General features: G+C 41.3%; 1 protein-coding gene across 2 annotated transcripts in view; it reads right to left on the reverse strand.

Annotated features, from left to right (window-relative positions):
- Positions 1-8,651, reverse strand: part of smad1 (SMAD family member 1) — a 103,219-nt gene extending 94,568 nt beyond the window's left edge. The window contains exon 1 of one of the 2 annotated variants that reach the window (XM_072256026.1): positions 8,545-8,651. The gene's annotated coding sequence lies outside the window, so the exon portion shown is untranslated. Of the gene's footprint in view, positions 1-6,468; positions 6,574-8,544 lie in introns of those variants that run through there. The other variant, XM_072256027.1, reaches the window with a different exon arrangement.
- Between the last annotated feature and the right edge of the window lie 8,008 nt (positions 8,652-16,659).

Below are 16,659 nucleotides of genomic sequence, written 5' to 3' on the forward strand. Positions count from 1 at the left end.
GATCCTTGTGGGACACCACTAGTCACAACCCTCCAATCTGAATGTACTCGATCCACCACGACCCTCTGCCTTCTGCAGGCAAGCCAATTCTGAATCCACCTGGCCAAACTTCCCTGGATCCCATGCCTTCTAACTTTCTGAATAAGCCTACCATGTGGAACCTTGTCAAATGCCTTACTAAAATCCATGTAGATCACATCCACTGCATTACCCTCATCTATATGCCTGGTCACCTCCTCAAAGAACTCTATCAGGCTTGTTAGACACGATCTGCCCTTCACAAAGCCATGCTGACTGTCCCTGATCAGACCATGATTCTCTAAATGCCCGTAGATCCTATCTCTAAGAATCTTTTCCAACAGCTTTCCCACCACAGACATAAGGCTCACTGGTCTATAATTACCCGGACTATCCTTACTACCTTTTTTGAAGAAGAGGACAACATTCGCCTCCCTCCAATCCTCCGGTACCATTCCTGTGGACAACGAGGGCATAAAGAGCCTAGCCAGAGGCTCAGCAATCTCTTCCCTCACCTCCTGGAGCAGCCTGGGGAATATTCCGTCAGGCCCCGGGGACTTATCCGTCACAATGTATTTTAACAACTCCAACACCCCTTCTCCCTTAGTATCAATATGCTCCAGAACATCAACCTCACTCATATTGTCCTCACCGTCATCAAGTTCCCTCTCATTGGTGAAATCCGAAGAGAAGTATTCATTGACTTCGCTCACTTCCACAGCCTCCAAGCACATCTTCCCACCTTTATCTCTAATCGGTCCTCCTTCACCCCTGTCATCCTTTCGTTCTTCACATAACTGAAGAATGCCCTGGGGTTTTCCTTTACCCTACCCACCAAGGGCTTCTCATGCCCCCTTCTTGCTCTCCTCAGCTCCTTTCTTGCTACCCTATATTCCTCAATAGACCCATCTGATCCTTGCTTCCTAAACCTCATGTATGCTGCCTTCTTCCACCTCACTTTTCACCCATGGTTCCTTCACCCTACCATTCTTTCGTCACTGGGACAAATTTATCCCTAACATCCTGCAAGAGATCCCTAAACATCAACCACATGTCCTTAGTACATTTCCCTGCAAAAACGTCATCCCAATTCACACTTGCAAGTTCTAGCCTTATAGCCTCAACCTCATAATTTGCTCTTCCCCAATTAAACATTTTCCTGTCCTCTCTGATTCTATCCTTTTCCATGGTAATGCGAAAGGCCAAGGAACGGTGGTCACTGTCCCCCAGATGCTCACCCACTGAGAGATCTGTGACCTGACCCGGTTCGTTACCTAATACTAGATCTAGTATGGCATTCCCCCTCGTCGGCCTGTCCACATACTGTGACAGGAATCCGTCCTGGACACACTTAACAAACTCTGCCCCGTCTAAACCATTGGAACTAATCAGGTGCCAATCAATATTAGGGAAGTTAAAGATAACAACCCTTTTATTTTTGCACCTTTCCAAAATCTGCCTCCTAATCTGCTCCTCGGTATCTCTGCTGCTACCAGGGGGCCTATAGAATACCCCCAATAGAGTAACTGCTCCCTTCCTGTTCCTGACTTCCACCCATACTGACTCAAGAGAGGATCTTGCTGTACTACCCATCCTTTCTGTAGCTGTAATAGTATCCCTGACCAGTAATGCCACCCCCACCTCCTCTCCCCCCATCCCTTTTAAAACACTGAAATACAGGATTTTACTGTTTTTTATTGTTTACAGTTTTATTATTATATTGTTTTATTATTTTACAGTTTCTTTACTGATCAGTAATTGTTTTGATACTTAAAACTTTGATTACTTTTGAAATCATCTTCGTTTTACAGAATTTTTTTACATTTGCCTAAGACTTCTGCACAGTACTGTACACACAGTGCCTTGAAATATTTAGCCCCCAAACTATTACACATTTACTGTCTTATTTTCTAAATTTAAAATATATTGATAAAGGATTTTTGTGCAAATCAAAACATTGTGCATCATGACCAAAAGAAAATTTCGAAAACTTGTCAACAGTTTACTTAAAATTAAAAATCAAAATTGTGAGGCTGCAAAAGTATTCATTCCCCTGTAATTACCATGTTAACTTTCCTCAAGTGCAGTACTATATATTGCCTTACCAACTGACCAATAAAAATTCTCAGTTAAATTGATCAAAATCCCTGGCTATAATACTCACTTGTGTGAGCAAAGGGGGCTGAACACTCTTAATAATATAATATATACACTGTATACTTTACTGCAGTTTTTAGTTTTTATATATTATACTTTACTGCTGCCACAAAACGAATTTCATGACACATGTCAGTGATATTAAACCTGATTCTGAAACTTCTAAGCTACTTCATCTATTATAGTTGTGAAATATGAAGAACTAAAATTTGAAGACTAAAAGTGATCAAAGCATAATTTTAAAATATGCTTGTAAAGAAAACTACTGTAGAAAGCATTCAAGCTGCACTTACACCACGGACTTAACCAAAAAGTGTTAACTTTGCACAAATGTCAAGCTGTTTGTAGATCCAGAATCAGAAACCAACATGACACCAGGCAAAAGAGCAAAGCTTCTCTCTCCAGTTTATACTGTTGCTAGAGCCATACAGCTCACTAATAAGCCTGGCAAAGAGTAATTCAATCTTTCAGATCTGATGTTCACCAACCACCCACACTGTACAGCATTAGTAAAGCACAACTGAACTAAAGCCCTGTAACTCACTCCCAGACATTTGTTACTTTGCGTAGAATATAGATACCACAGTGCAGAGAATGACGCAATGGTGTATTGCTCATGACAGTTTTCACCACTTTAAAGGTGGGAGTGGATGAGAGTATGGGACCAAGCCTGTAGAAGCAAAACCCCCTTGGACAGCAATTTTTCAGCTACAATGCTTCATAGCATGAGCAAACATTAAAAACAAAGCTATCCTGACCTTCTATCAGTCTGCTATTCCAAATGTTAATTTACACAGGTCAAAGACTTTTTTAAAAATTGTATCGGATCTACTGAACTGGTTTAAACTAGCACTTTTTTAAAAAAAAATCTCAGTAATAATCAAATCTATTGGCCACCCACTGCTCAGAACACTAAGGCCACACCAAACACTTTGATTTCCTGTCCAATCAAATGGTTTAATTACTACATCTGGGATAATGGGCTCACTTCTTGACTTTCACTGACTGACCTGATGTAGACGAGAGTATCATTTTGCACCATTTCTGAGCTGTAAATCAATTGAGGATTTCAAAGAAGGTTGAAGAGCCTGGTAATGATGCTCTCTCTGCAGTCTCTTGGGATTCCACATTACAAGGAATGTACATTATTTATAAAGAGTAGCTGGTGTGTCCATTAAAGCTTTCAGGCTCAGAATAAACAAGAGTGTTTGCATTTCAACCCTCACAATCTATGCTGCACTCTTAAATTTTCTCTTTACATAGCTCCTGTCAATTATAAATTATCAGCTGCAGGCAACCACCCTGTTACACTAGTTCAGGTAATGGAAATTCACAAATCACAACCAAAAATACGAGATCAGGGTTGAATATTTGCTCTCACAGAACTTGTGTCAATTTTAATTGTCCCTGAACTTGTATTTCTTGATGTACTTGCAGATGATGTGGCTTCCCATTACACAAAATGGCATTATAAAAATGTTTCCAGAAAAATGTTTAATTGTAGCATAGATATTGTTAGGATCACCAGTATTTTTCCTGGAGTTTGCTCAGCATTTTCACTCTACTGAATATCACAGAAATTTTAACCCGAACCATCAGGTAAGACCTCGTCTTTACCCAAACAAGGTGACAAACTGACAGCCAACAGGCTGAAGCTAGTAAATATCAACAAAATTAAAACAAAACCCACTAGGTTGTAGAACTAGAATGAGCAATCAGTTACGAACAAAACTTCCACATCAATGTCCCAAAGCTAATGACAGCCAATAAGTAGTAATTGGTTACTATTGCAATGTCACTAGAATATGGAGACGAACACTGGATCTTCAAATTAGTATCACAGAGGAGCCAGGGTTAAGTGTCTCATTCAAAACCACAGTAGCATAGTAGTTAGCGCAACACACTTACAGCTCGGGGTGGCATTGTTCAGAGTTCAATTCTGACACCATCTGTAAGTTGTGTAAGGAGTCTCTGCCCATCTTCCTTGTGCAATGCATGTTTCCAACCTCTCCACCCCCCCACCACCCCAAAAACACACCGGTTTCCTCACACAATCCACAGACATACCAGTTAGTAGACTAATTGGTCACTGTAAATTGCCCCATGATAAGGCTAGGGTTAAATCAGTGGTTGCTGGGTCTGGAAGGGCCTACTCCATGCTGCATCTCAATATATAAAAAGCAGCATATCTAAAATGATACCATATCCACAATAGTGCATTATAAAATCAATTCAGATGCAAATATTCAGACACAAGAGACTGCACATATTGGAATCTGGAGCGATAATCTGCTGGAAGAACTCAGCATGTTGAGCATCATCTGTGAGAGGGAAGAAATTGTTGACATTTTGGGCTTTCTGAAAGAAACCTGACTACTCAGCCTCAAACTCAAAGGACACCAAATCTATCAATTAAACCAGATATGTGGGCATTTCAGCTTCTGGGAGGCTTTGACACGAACTCATTTTAGTGGTAATTGTAGAAAACTGACCCAATAGGATAAAAAAACAAGAGAAAATAAAAATAAGTTTGGTCGACGTTTTGGGTCTCCAGTGGGTCTCACCCTGAAACGTTGACTGTACTTTTTTTCCATTGATGCAGCCTGACCAGCTGAGTTCCTCCAGCATTTTGTGTGCGTTCCAATAGGAGAAGAGTTTAGTACATCTTCCTTACTGATTAAGAGCTTACAGAACACCTTTCACTGTCTGGTCTCACACTAGACAGCTTCAGTGAACAAGACATGTACATCCATAAAGAGAAAGTTATCTTTTCTTAAAATTGTCTTCCTAGAAAAAAAAACATTTTAAATAGTGTTGAATACTCTTAACATAATTTTATTCCTAAAACAATTCCACAACAATATTAAAGTGAGTACAAGATTTTACCCTGTCTACTGGTCTTTACAAAACGGATTTGATGTTTAATTTTATCTCCTAAACATACTCAGTCATTGGGACTAGTTCAAAAAAGGATAAAAATGTCTAAGATACAAACTGGTCTGAGATAGTCTTGTCTTTCATACCGAAAATACAGTTACAACACTTCAACCAACATCAACTGATAATGAACGGAGTCTGGCTGATTTTTCTCAATAAACATTACCATAAATTTCATTTTACAGGAGGAAGAGGGCAGATGACCTAAAAGAAAACTTAAAATTATCCTGGTTTGTTTTGCTCAGAGCAATATCTACAATTCTACTTTCTCAACGTACAGACTAAAATTTGATGCTTCATACACCCAATATATTGTCAACCATGAACCAATTGATGTCATGGTCTCCTGAGATAAAGCCACAAGTTTAAAGTCCCACTTAATTGACCCAAGCACAAATTCGAGGCTGAGACCTTATTGAAGTAACAAGAAAGTTCCATTTCCAAGGCAGAATTTAGAAAAGAACATACTGGCCAACATTTAAGATGCAACAAACATCACTAAAAACTGATTATCTGGTCATTATCACATTACCATTTCAGAACACTTACTGCCTAGTTATTTAGCAGACTTTTCCAGCACATTTCCAAAAATACTTCAATAGCAAGAGAGTTTTCAAACCCTGAAAGGCTTGATGTAAAACATATCTATTTGCTGCAAAAGCTCTTCTTCTACAATCTCACTTGCACCCAATAAAAGAACAAGTCTTCATAAAAGATCAAACCTTCTGTCATTAGGTTTGCCCCATGGTGTAATTTTTAAAGATGTAAAATGACATTTCCTGTTTTTCTATAAACTATGGTGTTAAAACTCAGTCTTTTTTCCCTTTTCACTCAGTACTACCCAATGAAAGGAGGAAGGTGACAATGTGAGCAAACTGAGGAAAAGTGACATAGGCACTATACAATAGCAGTTTACAAACTAAAGGGAAATACATCACAATTCCACATTCAGTAATAAAATAATTATCTGCTGCCCACTGAAATCTATTTATGTTTTCATTTACACCAAAATCCTGAGATAAATCATCTCCTAAGACCCAATATTATTAGCAAAACTTCTGAGTTTTTTTTTACAGCACTGTATCTAATTTTACAAGACCAAAGATGATGTAATTCCAGAAAGATGGTTCAGCTTTAAAAAAATATTCTGGGGGGGGGGGACTTTTTTTTAAAAAAAATTCAGATCATAAATCAGAATTTGACAAAAAAGTTCCCCAACAGTAATATCTGTAATACCTACCAACTGAAATGCATTTGCTCGCATTCAGTTGAGCAGTAATAAGACTACACCTTCAAGGACCTCAATACCAAATTCAATTATAATTTTAGTTAATAACAAGTAAATGAATTACTCACCATTGTAGTAAAGAACCAATGATGCCACTCCATCAGCATTTTCTAGCCAAGTCAGAATCTTTGTACAAAATCCAATTATCCATATTCATTTGAGAATTTTATCAGCCAGCCTGAGATGATGCTTTCAAACTTGGCACAGCCATGCAGATAGAAAGATTAAACAACCAACATCTGGCTTACTATACTTAACCAAAACTGCTTTTCTACTGCCCATTCAACAAGCAACTTATCTGCTTGCAAAACCTATACAAACCCAGTAGAGGAGAAGAGAATGTATAAGCACAATTACTACAATGTACACTTTACACTGGAATCTTGTTAAATGCCCAAAATTAATCTAGGTTTCAAAAGTTACTGAAGACAAAGTTTGCTATTAAGAAAATACAGCACTACAATAAATACAAGATTAATTACCTAAATCAAAAAAATCAGAAGATATACAGATTTATCAATTAGAGGGTGAAATTGATGCCAATGTGCATATGAACTGTAGATCAGCTTAATAACTTGGTCAGAGATTACCTAATTAAACATAAACCAACATTCATGAGTTAAAATTTTTAAAAATTAACAGGGTCCTGGATCAGCTACAGCGATGACCTGGCTTTGTGGCTGTGGACTAACTTTCATGAACTTTAGTTCTGAGTAAGTGTTATTTGTTTACTTTTTTTTATTGTTTGCACAATTTGTTCTTTTTTCACACACTGGGTGTTTGAAGGTCTTTTATTATAATGGGTTCTATTGGGTTTCTTTGGTTTTGTGGTTGCCCCTAAAAAGACAAATTTCGAGGTTGATATAGTATACATTGATAATAAATGTACTTTGAAATTTAAGGATGTAACATTGATAAAACAATTGAAAAAATATTTTACAATAAATAGTTGAACTCACTGTGCGCAGGAAGAACATAAATGAGGGTGAAAGGTACTAATAGTGAGAGGATACAATGAAAAAAAACAACACAAGGACAAATTTCCTGTCCTTTTGGTAACTGAATCTCTGCCTTGAACCGATTCCTGTCAAAATGCCAAAAAGGATGCTTGGCAGATCATGCACTACCACATGCAAAAAAAAGTCCTCAATACAGATAAAGGAAATCTACTGAATACATTACATCGTAACGCATATGTTAATTCACACTGGACATTTCAGTCATTGCACTGATTTGCAGTTGAGATAGACACAAAAAAAATCAAAACCTCTAAGTTATTTTCAGACGTAAGATTATTTTAATTCAAATTCAAAAGACTTCGACAAGAACGTAAAACCATATTCTATCATGTTCAGATAATATTCAAATATTCATCATTTAAATTGTCTCTTTACAACACAGGCATTCTTTAAGGAATATTTACTTGAAATATTCTTCATCGTAGTATTAGACTAAATGCTTTAATTACAAATATAAATGTGGCGCATCTTTGATACTTTGCGTTTTACCGAATGACCCGTGAAATGGAAATTGAATCAAGATGATTTCACAAGATTTATATCAAAGCTGGATATAAACGAATCACATTCAAAACCTGTTTCATTTAATAAAGTACATAAATGAAATATGATCAAAAAGATAGGATTCTTAAAGCTGCAAAGCAGTACTTGCCGCACAACCAGAGATTGTTAAATGCAAATACAATCATTCAATGCATTAGCTTACATCGTTGGAGACTGGAGTGAGTGGTTGTAACAACTCCATTCCAAAAATGTAAAAAAAATCATTCTTTCTTTTAACTTTCAGGGGGGAAAAACTTTCACAGCAGCATTCACGATACTGGAGGTAAAAATATAGTTACACAAAAGGACCAGCAAGCAAATTCAGCAGCTGGAAAGCGGGGAGTGTTGAAACTAAAACGAAGTTTCCCCGGAGATCAGCTACATTTTTTCCCTCTGGATCTGACTACTTTTTGCCCCTTTCCCCGGTGACGCCATGTTGGTCGAAAAGTACTTTTGGAAAAAGAAGGCAAAGAACGCGACAACTTTCCTCGTTTAACACCCCCACGGAAAGAAAGCAGACGGGAGCCAAAAGCGCGATGAGGAACCAGCCATTCTGGGGACGATCGGTATCGGGTGAGTTACCTGGGCCGCCGAGGCTGCCTGCCCTGTGCCACCTCCACTCCATATGCGGCTCAATCAACAAGCTGCAAAGCGCCGAGCCCGGCGTCAGCCAGCCTGCGCCTGTTCACCGCGCTCGCCGTGTAGCAGCCCGCTGGAGCGGCGCACTACTTTCCCGGGAGGAGCGACAAACGCCCGTTCGATCACCCACCCATCCTAAACCTTGCAATGTTACACAGCTTTCCCAGAACGTCCCCTCGCTGTTTTGTCTTGCAGTTGATTCATTAGTTACTTATATGTTCCTTATTGCTAATTTTCCAAAGGACACTCATTTACCGGTACAGTTAGAGTTCTTTTTAATTAAACACCATTATATATAGAAATTACGCCGGGGGCTTTAACAGGCTGAAGTTTAAAATCAAATCTGTGTTAATTCATCAAAGTTCCTGATATTTTTGACAAATGAAAAAAAGATATTTAATCAAATCGTCATTGATCTAATTTGTAATATTAAATCAGCATTTGTATAGATTCTGCTATTGTGATTGCCATAGTTTCTTGCTTTGTAAAATATCTTTAACCCCGATCTCCTATAGAGTATTTCCAGTTTTTTTTAACTCCTTATAATTTTTTTTAACTACACAAGAATATTTGATGACTTTTTAGAGTTATAATTGATTTTTTACTGACGCCTTCAGGTGCTGGGAAAATAACTGCGATATTGAATGAAATAATTTTGGCAAGGATTAAAAGAACAAGAGACTGGGAGAGAGACAAAACAACCAAGTCTGTTCTTTCCTGAAGACGCCATTAAGACAATTACACCTCTCCCCAATTATGCTATAATGGAAGAATCTCAGAAAGGCTCACTCCACCAAGTTTGCGATGAAAAAAAAATCAACATCAGACTAGATTAACTCCACAAGAACAAGATTCTGGTCTTTCATTAGCTTTGAGGCCAATTTCATTGCCCCCCCCCCCCACATGACTAAACGAAGCATCACCTTCAAAATCCTGCAATAATTTAAGACTGACAGATTTCAGCCTGAAGTATTAACTCTATTTTTCTTTCCTGAGATGATGCCTGACCTGTTGCGTGTTTCCAGCTCTTTTTCTGTGTGTTCATTACTTTTGATTTATAGATTTCGGCGTGACCCATCAGCTTTCTTTTATCCTTCCAGCCTTTTGGGGCCATAGTTTCATCACATTATTATTCTGACCTTTTTCTTGTTGGTTGTGTGTGGTTTTCATTGTTTCTATTGTGTTTCTTTGTAGTCACCGTAAATGCCCGCAAGAAAATGAACCTCAGGGTAAGATATGGTGACATGTATGTACCTTGATAATAAATATACTTTGAACTTTGGACTTTGACTTGGCTGATCAAGAACCAAATGAAACACTTAGATTCCAGGGGACATAACATTACCCGACAGCCAATGGTGCAGGAAATGGAGTCAATACATTAGAATCACTAATTTCAAAATGCAGAAATATTAATATAGAATCACAGGTTTTGTTCCTCTTCACCAGAAAATTATTGCAGGAGATATCACCTCCCCCCACAAAAAAAACTTTATGTACTTAAGATCTTGAGGAATATAAATGTTTCCATATATCAAGAGGACCTAATTTAACACTTGTTGGGGGTTGCCTATTCCACAATATGCAGAATAGTTTAACTTTCTTTAGTAGCTGCAAAGTAATAATTCTTCTTTTCTAACAATGGTGGCACATCCTACCAAAATATATCTGTGGTACAACCTTAAGTACTTGATTTCTTTCGAGACCTGGGAAACAACAGATCACCTAACAACCTACTTTGGTCAACCTGCTCCCACGAAACGCTCCAGCAGCTCTTGAATCCAGGAAGGTATATTCCCAAATGTAAATGATCAGAACCTGATCTTATCTGATGCTTCATCCATGGCTAACTTAGAACTCAAGGCAAAACAAGCTGCCTCAAATGATTCTAAGTAATAAAGAAATTCAGAAATGCTAACTCAAAAACATCCGACCACCCAACCCACTCGTCTCTGGTAGTGGAGGCTCTATGAAGAGGAATAAAAGAGACAACCAGAAGACCCTCCGAGAGGTGGGATGAAAGAGGGACCCAAAAGGATGGATTACATAGCAACCACCGGAATGAAGATAGACCGTGAGATAAAGACCCTTCAGAAGGGCAGGTGTGGATGGGAGACTGTGTCGACACATAGGGGACCACAAATCCATCGGGGGAGAGTGAGGCGCAGCAAGAACGGTCGACAGTGACCTTGTACTGCAGCGGCAGATTGACAAGAGGGGCCCAAAGCCCGAGAGAAAGCCACCGATCTGAAGATCCCAACATTAAGGTGACCTACACGTTGTGTGGCTGGATCTTGCGAATGCCTGTGGATCTGTGCCTCACCAGCTCACCAGCTCTGCGATGGAGTTCTTTTACATTTGTTGGTAGGGGAAGAAGGCCCAACAATGGAGGGTAACCCCCCTCCCCCGTGTGGTCACACAGACACATCTGACATCCCCACCATCTTTGGAGCAACACCACAAAGCTAAGAGGAAGAGACCGGGGAGGAGGCACAAGTTCAAATGGACCGAATGGAAATGAACTGGCCGAGTGGCAGAGGCTCGTCATGGACCTCAGTGCGATCCTGGGGGGGGGGGGGGGAAGAGAGAGAGAGAGAGAGAGATATGATAGCTTTGTTTTAGGATTCCCTGCTTTTTCACGAAGCCTGACAGCTGGTAGCGGATAAAAAGGGAGGGAAGCTGGAAGCCACCAAAGAGGAACTGGAGCCATAGATCAGGGGCAGTATGGTGATCTAGTAAGGAGACTTCCCTTGGATCACCAAGGTATGTTCCACTTCCTGCTCCTCCAACCATCCAATTTGACAATCCCCCCCCCACCCCAAGTTAAGCGAAGTCTGAGAAATCATCAAAAGGCAAAGTCAGTGTCAGTGCCAGATCCAAATGGAATTCCTTAAAGCTCTAAAGATCCTGTGGAACCTAATGAGAAGGCTGGAAAAACCAGCACATCCCAGCAGAGTGGCAAAGAGCTGTGGTGCTGTCCGTCTCCAAAGAGCACAACTCGAGTTCCGTTAACCAGTTCAGGAGCGTTGCTCTGCTGAGCGTCGAGGGGAAAATCATCTTCTCTGTTGTGGCTAAGAAGATGACCTGCTACCTCATGAGCAATGGATACATTGACCCCAGCTGCCAGAAGGCAGGAGTTCCAGGCTTCCCGGGATGTGTGGAGCATGCATCATTGGTATGGGACCAGATCCAGTGAGCCAAGCGTAAGGTGACCTACACGTTGTGTGGCTGGATCTTGCGAATGCCTGTGGATCTGTGCCTCACCAGCTCATCAACTTTGCGACGGAGTTCTTTTACATTCCCCACTGCATTAGAAGCCTGGTTTCCAATTACTTCAGTGACCTCCCGATGGGCTTCTCTTTTTGAGACTTTACAAGGGGGTGGTAGCAGTTCGAAGTAGGCATAGCAATGGGGTGTTCCATCTCTCCCACCCTGTTTGTGGCAATCTTTGAGATTATTCTTATTGGAGCAAGGCTGATGATTGGAGGATAAAGCTGCAGTCAGAACAGAGGCTTCTTCCACTGAGGAGCTACATGGCTGACGTCACAAGCACTCTTCAGCAGGCTGCATGCACAAGAAGGCCGCTGAAGAGGCTGGATGAGCTGGTGACATGGGCAAAGATGAAGATCAAGCCCTGCTAGCTGTGAAGCCTATCCCTCCAAAAAGGGGTAGGAAGTGACAACATCACCTTTGTTGTAGGGGGCCGGGGAAATCACACTGTTGGCCAGGCAGCCCATCCAAAGCCTTGGGAGGCAGTACACTGCACAGCTCTCCAACAGGCAGATGGGAAAAGTAACACAGAAACAGCTCACAGAGGGCCTGGCCAGAATCGACCAGAGCTAACTACCCAGAAAGTATTAAGTGTGGTACTACCAGTCCGCACTGTACTAAAGGGTGATGTGACCCCTGAAAATGTGTAAAATTCCCTTATCAGCAGCCAGTTATATGGATGGGACAGCCAACTTTTACATCCAGAAATAGTTGGTGATCTTTGGACATTGGCCTCTTCAGGACAACGTGTTGCAGCTGAGATCCATCAGCCTGGGGTACGAGCAGGAGAAAACCCGACTGGTCGTTGAGCTGAGGGAGTCCACTGACCTGCTGGTGAGGAGTGCCAAAGCCCCAATCCATACTGGCCGTAAATAGAGAGCTCAAGATGAGTTAGATCCCTTTGGGTGAAAATCTCTTGTTAGTGAGCGAGGTCAGAGGAGGATGGCCAGACTAGTTCAATCTAAGACAAAGGCGACAATAGCTTAAGTAATCATATGTTGCAACAATGGTGTGCAGAAGAGCATCTCTGAACACACATGTCAAAGCTTGAAGTGAATGGGCTACAGCAGCAGAAGACCATGAACATGCACTCAGTGGCCACTTCATTTGGTACAGGAGGTATCAAATAAAGTGACCACTGAGTGTATGTATTTGTATAAGTAATTAAGGAAATATTCTCTATCGCTAACATTTACCAAGACTTTGTTAATGGAATATCTGTCATAAGGAGGCATTGGGAGTGGACCCAACTGCAAGACACAGACACTGAAGTACTAGGAACAGGACAAGGTTTATCAAGAAAGCAAGGGGAGTCAGGAAGAAACGACGCTGGACATGGACACAGGCCCTGGATGAGACAAGGCCTGGGCTAGGACTAAGTCTAGGAAAGCGAGGCCAGGTCAAGGAACTTGTAGCAAGGAGACTGGGCTAGGACTCCGAGCTAGAGACTGGACAGGGACCCAGAATCTGGGTCTTGACTCGGGCTCGGACCCCGGATCTAGGCGAGGACAAGACATGGCTACAGGACTGGACGTAGAACTCCTGCACAGGACGAGGCACATGGACAGGATGAGAACACAAAGCCTTGAATTGGAGGGGATGAGGTTCTTGGACATGGCTTGGACTGGACGAGGTTCTTGGACGTGGCTTGGACAAGAGACTCCTGGACAGAATGAGGGAATTCCCACACAGGATGAGGGAACTCCCGCACCGGGCTGGGTGAGGTACTCCTGGGCTAGGTGAGGAACTCCAGCACAGGACATGGCTCTTGGACCAGGTTTGGCTCGGTTTTTGGACTCGTCTTGATTAGGCTCTTGGATACGGAGCTGGAACTCCTTCTTGGAGCGTAGGGCCGGGGCCCTCCTAGGACGCAGGGCCGGGACCCATTCTAGGAGGCAGGGCTGGGATGCTTTTGCAGGGCCGGGACCCTTTCTTGGACGCAGGGCCAGGACCCTTTCTAGGACGCAGGGCCGGGATGAGGATACTTGCCGAGGTTCACTGCTGAGGTAAACTGCCAGGGATTCAGATGGGCAGGGGAAGGGAACAGTCCAGCAGGGAACCCTTGGTTTGCAGAGGTATTTATGTGCCATCCCAAAATGAGAATCAGGTGCCTCAATTAAGGCACCCAATGGAACAGGGAAAAACAAGAAAACCCGGAATAAGGATCGATGAACCGGACTGTGAACTGGAGTGTGGATTTCATGGACAATATCATTATGAGTTGAGTCCTACAGAGATCAGTCATAGGATTTCTGGTAATTTATTAGAACTCATTGTCCTCCACTGTTAGATAAAATATCGATTGAAGTCAGTGTTGTTGATAAGGCCATTTACATTTGTTGAGAATACAACATTATGAATAAAACTCATCAGAAAATTGAATAATTATTCAAATTGATTTGAAAAAGTGATTAAGGTCACTGAATTTAACACAGGTGTGTAAAAAAATCACTTCAGCAATATAGAGTGCCAAAATAGTTTGTGACACACTGATAAACTCATGGGGCATATTGTACTGGATTTCATATTGTTAAAACTATTATAATGTGCACAGTGAATGCACACTGGACATATGCAGTGCAGACAGGTAGCAACATCAAGCAATATATGAGGCACATTTTATTCTGTATGTGCATCAAAGTTCCAGCCGGCATCTCCCCTTAACCTTTTATGACTAAGTGCACATTCTGCAGCAAGAATAAGACCCCAGCAATGCAATTGCTGTAGATTGTCTTCCCTTCACCATTTCATTCCTATTGATCTACCCTGACTGCTGCTGCAATTCATCAGTTTGTTGCTTTCTGTAACTGTTTCAAGTTAGGGAGGTCTGTAGTATATGGTGTGATGGGTGCTGAAGTCCTCTACTCAAATTCATGGATATGAGTGCTTTGGTTAAGTATTACCCTTGGAACATTGAATAATTGAACAAAAACTATGCAGAACATGATGTGTGCTGGAAGTGAGGGCTGGGATTTATGGCAGGGATTCAGCTGGAGACCATGCCAACCCAAGGCAGTCAGGGAGTAATTTTTTTAATGTTGGTGAGGACAATATGTGAGATGTCCTCAGTCCATAAGGCGAATCTCATTGAAATCTATCAGTCACAATAGTGCCCTCACAGCAGGGTATAGACCATATTGCCAGTCAGGTGAGTTCATTTTGGCTCCTTTCTGTTTGGAACTCGCCCTTTCTGCAGCATCTCACAGGTTACTCTCCTTGTTTTTCTTTAACAGAAGATCAAGTCCAGTCTCCATTCATTAACCGTTGTAGAGAGAAAAACATTAGGCGTGAACGTGTGGTTTCAGTAGTCCAAGGGTTTCCCCATGGAGCAGAGTGTTATTTGCTACACACACATAGCTTAGCAGAGAACACTTGTTAACCCCGTTGTATACCAAGAGTAGGTACATTCACTCAGCCTCCGGTTAGAGAGACACTTTATGCAGCAAAGCACCCTGTCAGAGCCAGGTTTGATAGCAGTAGCTATGATACTTTTACATCTGTACTTTAACTAGCAAGTGGTAGCCACATGGTCACTTAGGTTTTTCCACTGGTAACAAGGCTATTGACTCTAATGTACAATTACTATTCTTACATGCAATCAGACAGTCTGTACAACAGTAAGATATCCAAAGATATGAACTTCAATTCTATCACAGAAGCTGGAGAAGTTATGTACAATTGCATTAAGAACTCTGGAATTGTAAAATATGGCATTGGTAATTATTCTAACATTATAACAAGTAATCTCATTCACCATTGCCCTGCCCTGTGTGTGATTTCAGATCCATATTAACGCTGAATTGATTGGTGGTTAACCACCCATCAGTTCTGGGGCAATGAAGAATGGATAACATTGTTGGCATTGCCATCAAGCCCACATCCTGTGAATGAACAAGCACATTCCTAAAAAAGCACCCAAACATCATTTTATCCCAGGGTCTTAAAATAAATGGCAAGTTTTCCAGTCTGCACTAGATTTGCAGAAGGTCCTATTAGACTGAAAGATAGGAAATGTGACTCCTAGATTCAAAATGGGAAGGGGACAGGAGAAAGGAAACTTCAGGCTAGTTAGCTGACACGATGAAACATTAGAAACTATTTTTACAAATATTACAGAAAGGCACATGGATATCGTATTTGTTAAATAGGGGCCGTGCACAATCCTGATTTGATGGAGATAGACGTGAGAAGCACGGAGGAACATCTGGAGAAACATCTGAAATGCCCGGTTTGCTGCCGCTGCTACTGTGCGATCGAGAATCTCCGGAGGGGAAGGCCCCAAATCCTCGGCTTTGCCTGTTGCTGGTGGCCGGGGCTGGGGTCGAAGCGCTCGGCAGAGATGGTGCTTGGTGCTTGGTGCTTGGTGTCGGAGGGCTGGTCAGACTGTGGTCGAGTGCTTCCAGGATGCTGCATCGGCAAGTTTGCAGCACTGGAGGTTCATGGCAGGGAGAGTTTTCTTCCTTCTATCGTCTGCATGAGACGTTGGGACTTTCGAGAGACTCTGAGACTTTTTCTTACCATGCCAATGGTCTGTTCTTCTATCAAATTATGGTATTGCTTGCACTGTTGTAACTATATGTTATAATTATGTGTTTTTTGTCAGTTTTTCAGTCTTGGTCTGTCTTGTGTTTCTGTGATATCACACTGGAGGAATATTGTATCATTTCTTAGTGAATGCATTACTAAATGGCAATAAAAGAGGACTGTGTGTCCTCATAACCTAATCTAATCTAATCTAAGTTCAAGGTAATCAGTCAAAATCAATGTGGTTTAGTGAGTTTGACCTAT

This window comes from Mobula birostris, chromosome 4 (genome assembly GCF_030028105.1).
Source record: "Mobula birostris isolate sMobBir1 chromosome 4, sMobBir1.hap1, whole genome shotgun sequence".
Classification (NCBI taxonomy): domain Eukaryota; kingdom Metazoa; phylum Chordata; class Chondrichthyes; order Myliobatiformes; family Myliobatidae; genus Mobula; species Mobula birostris.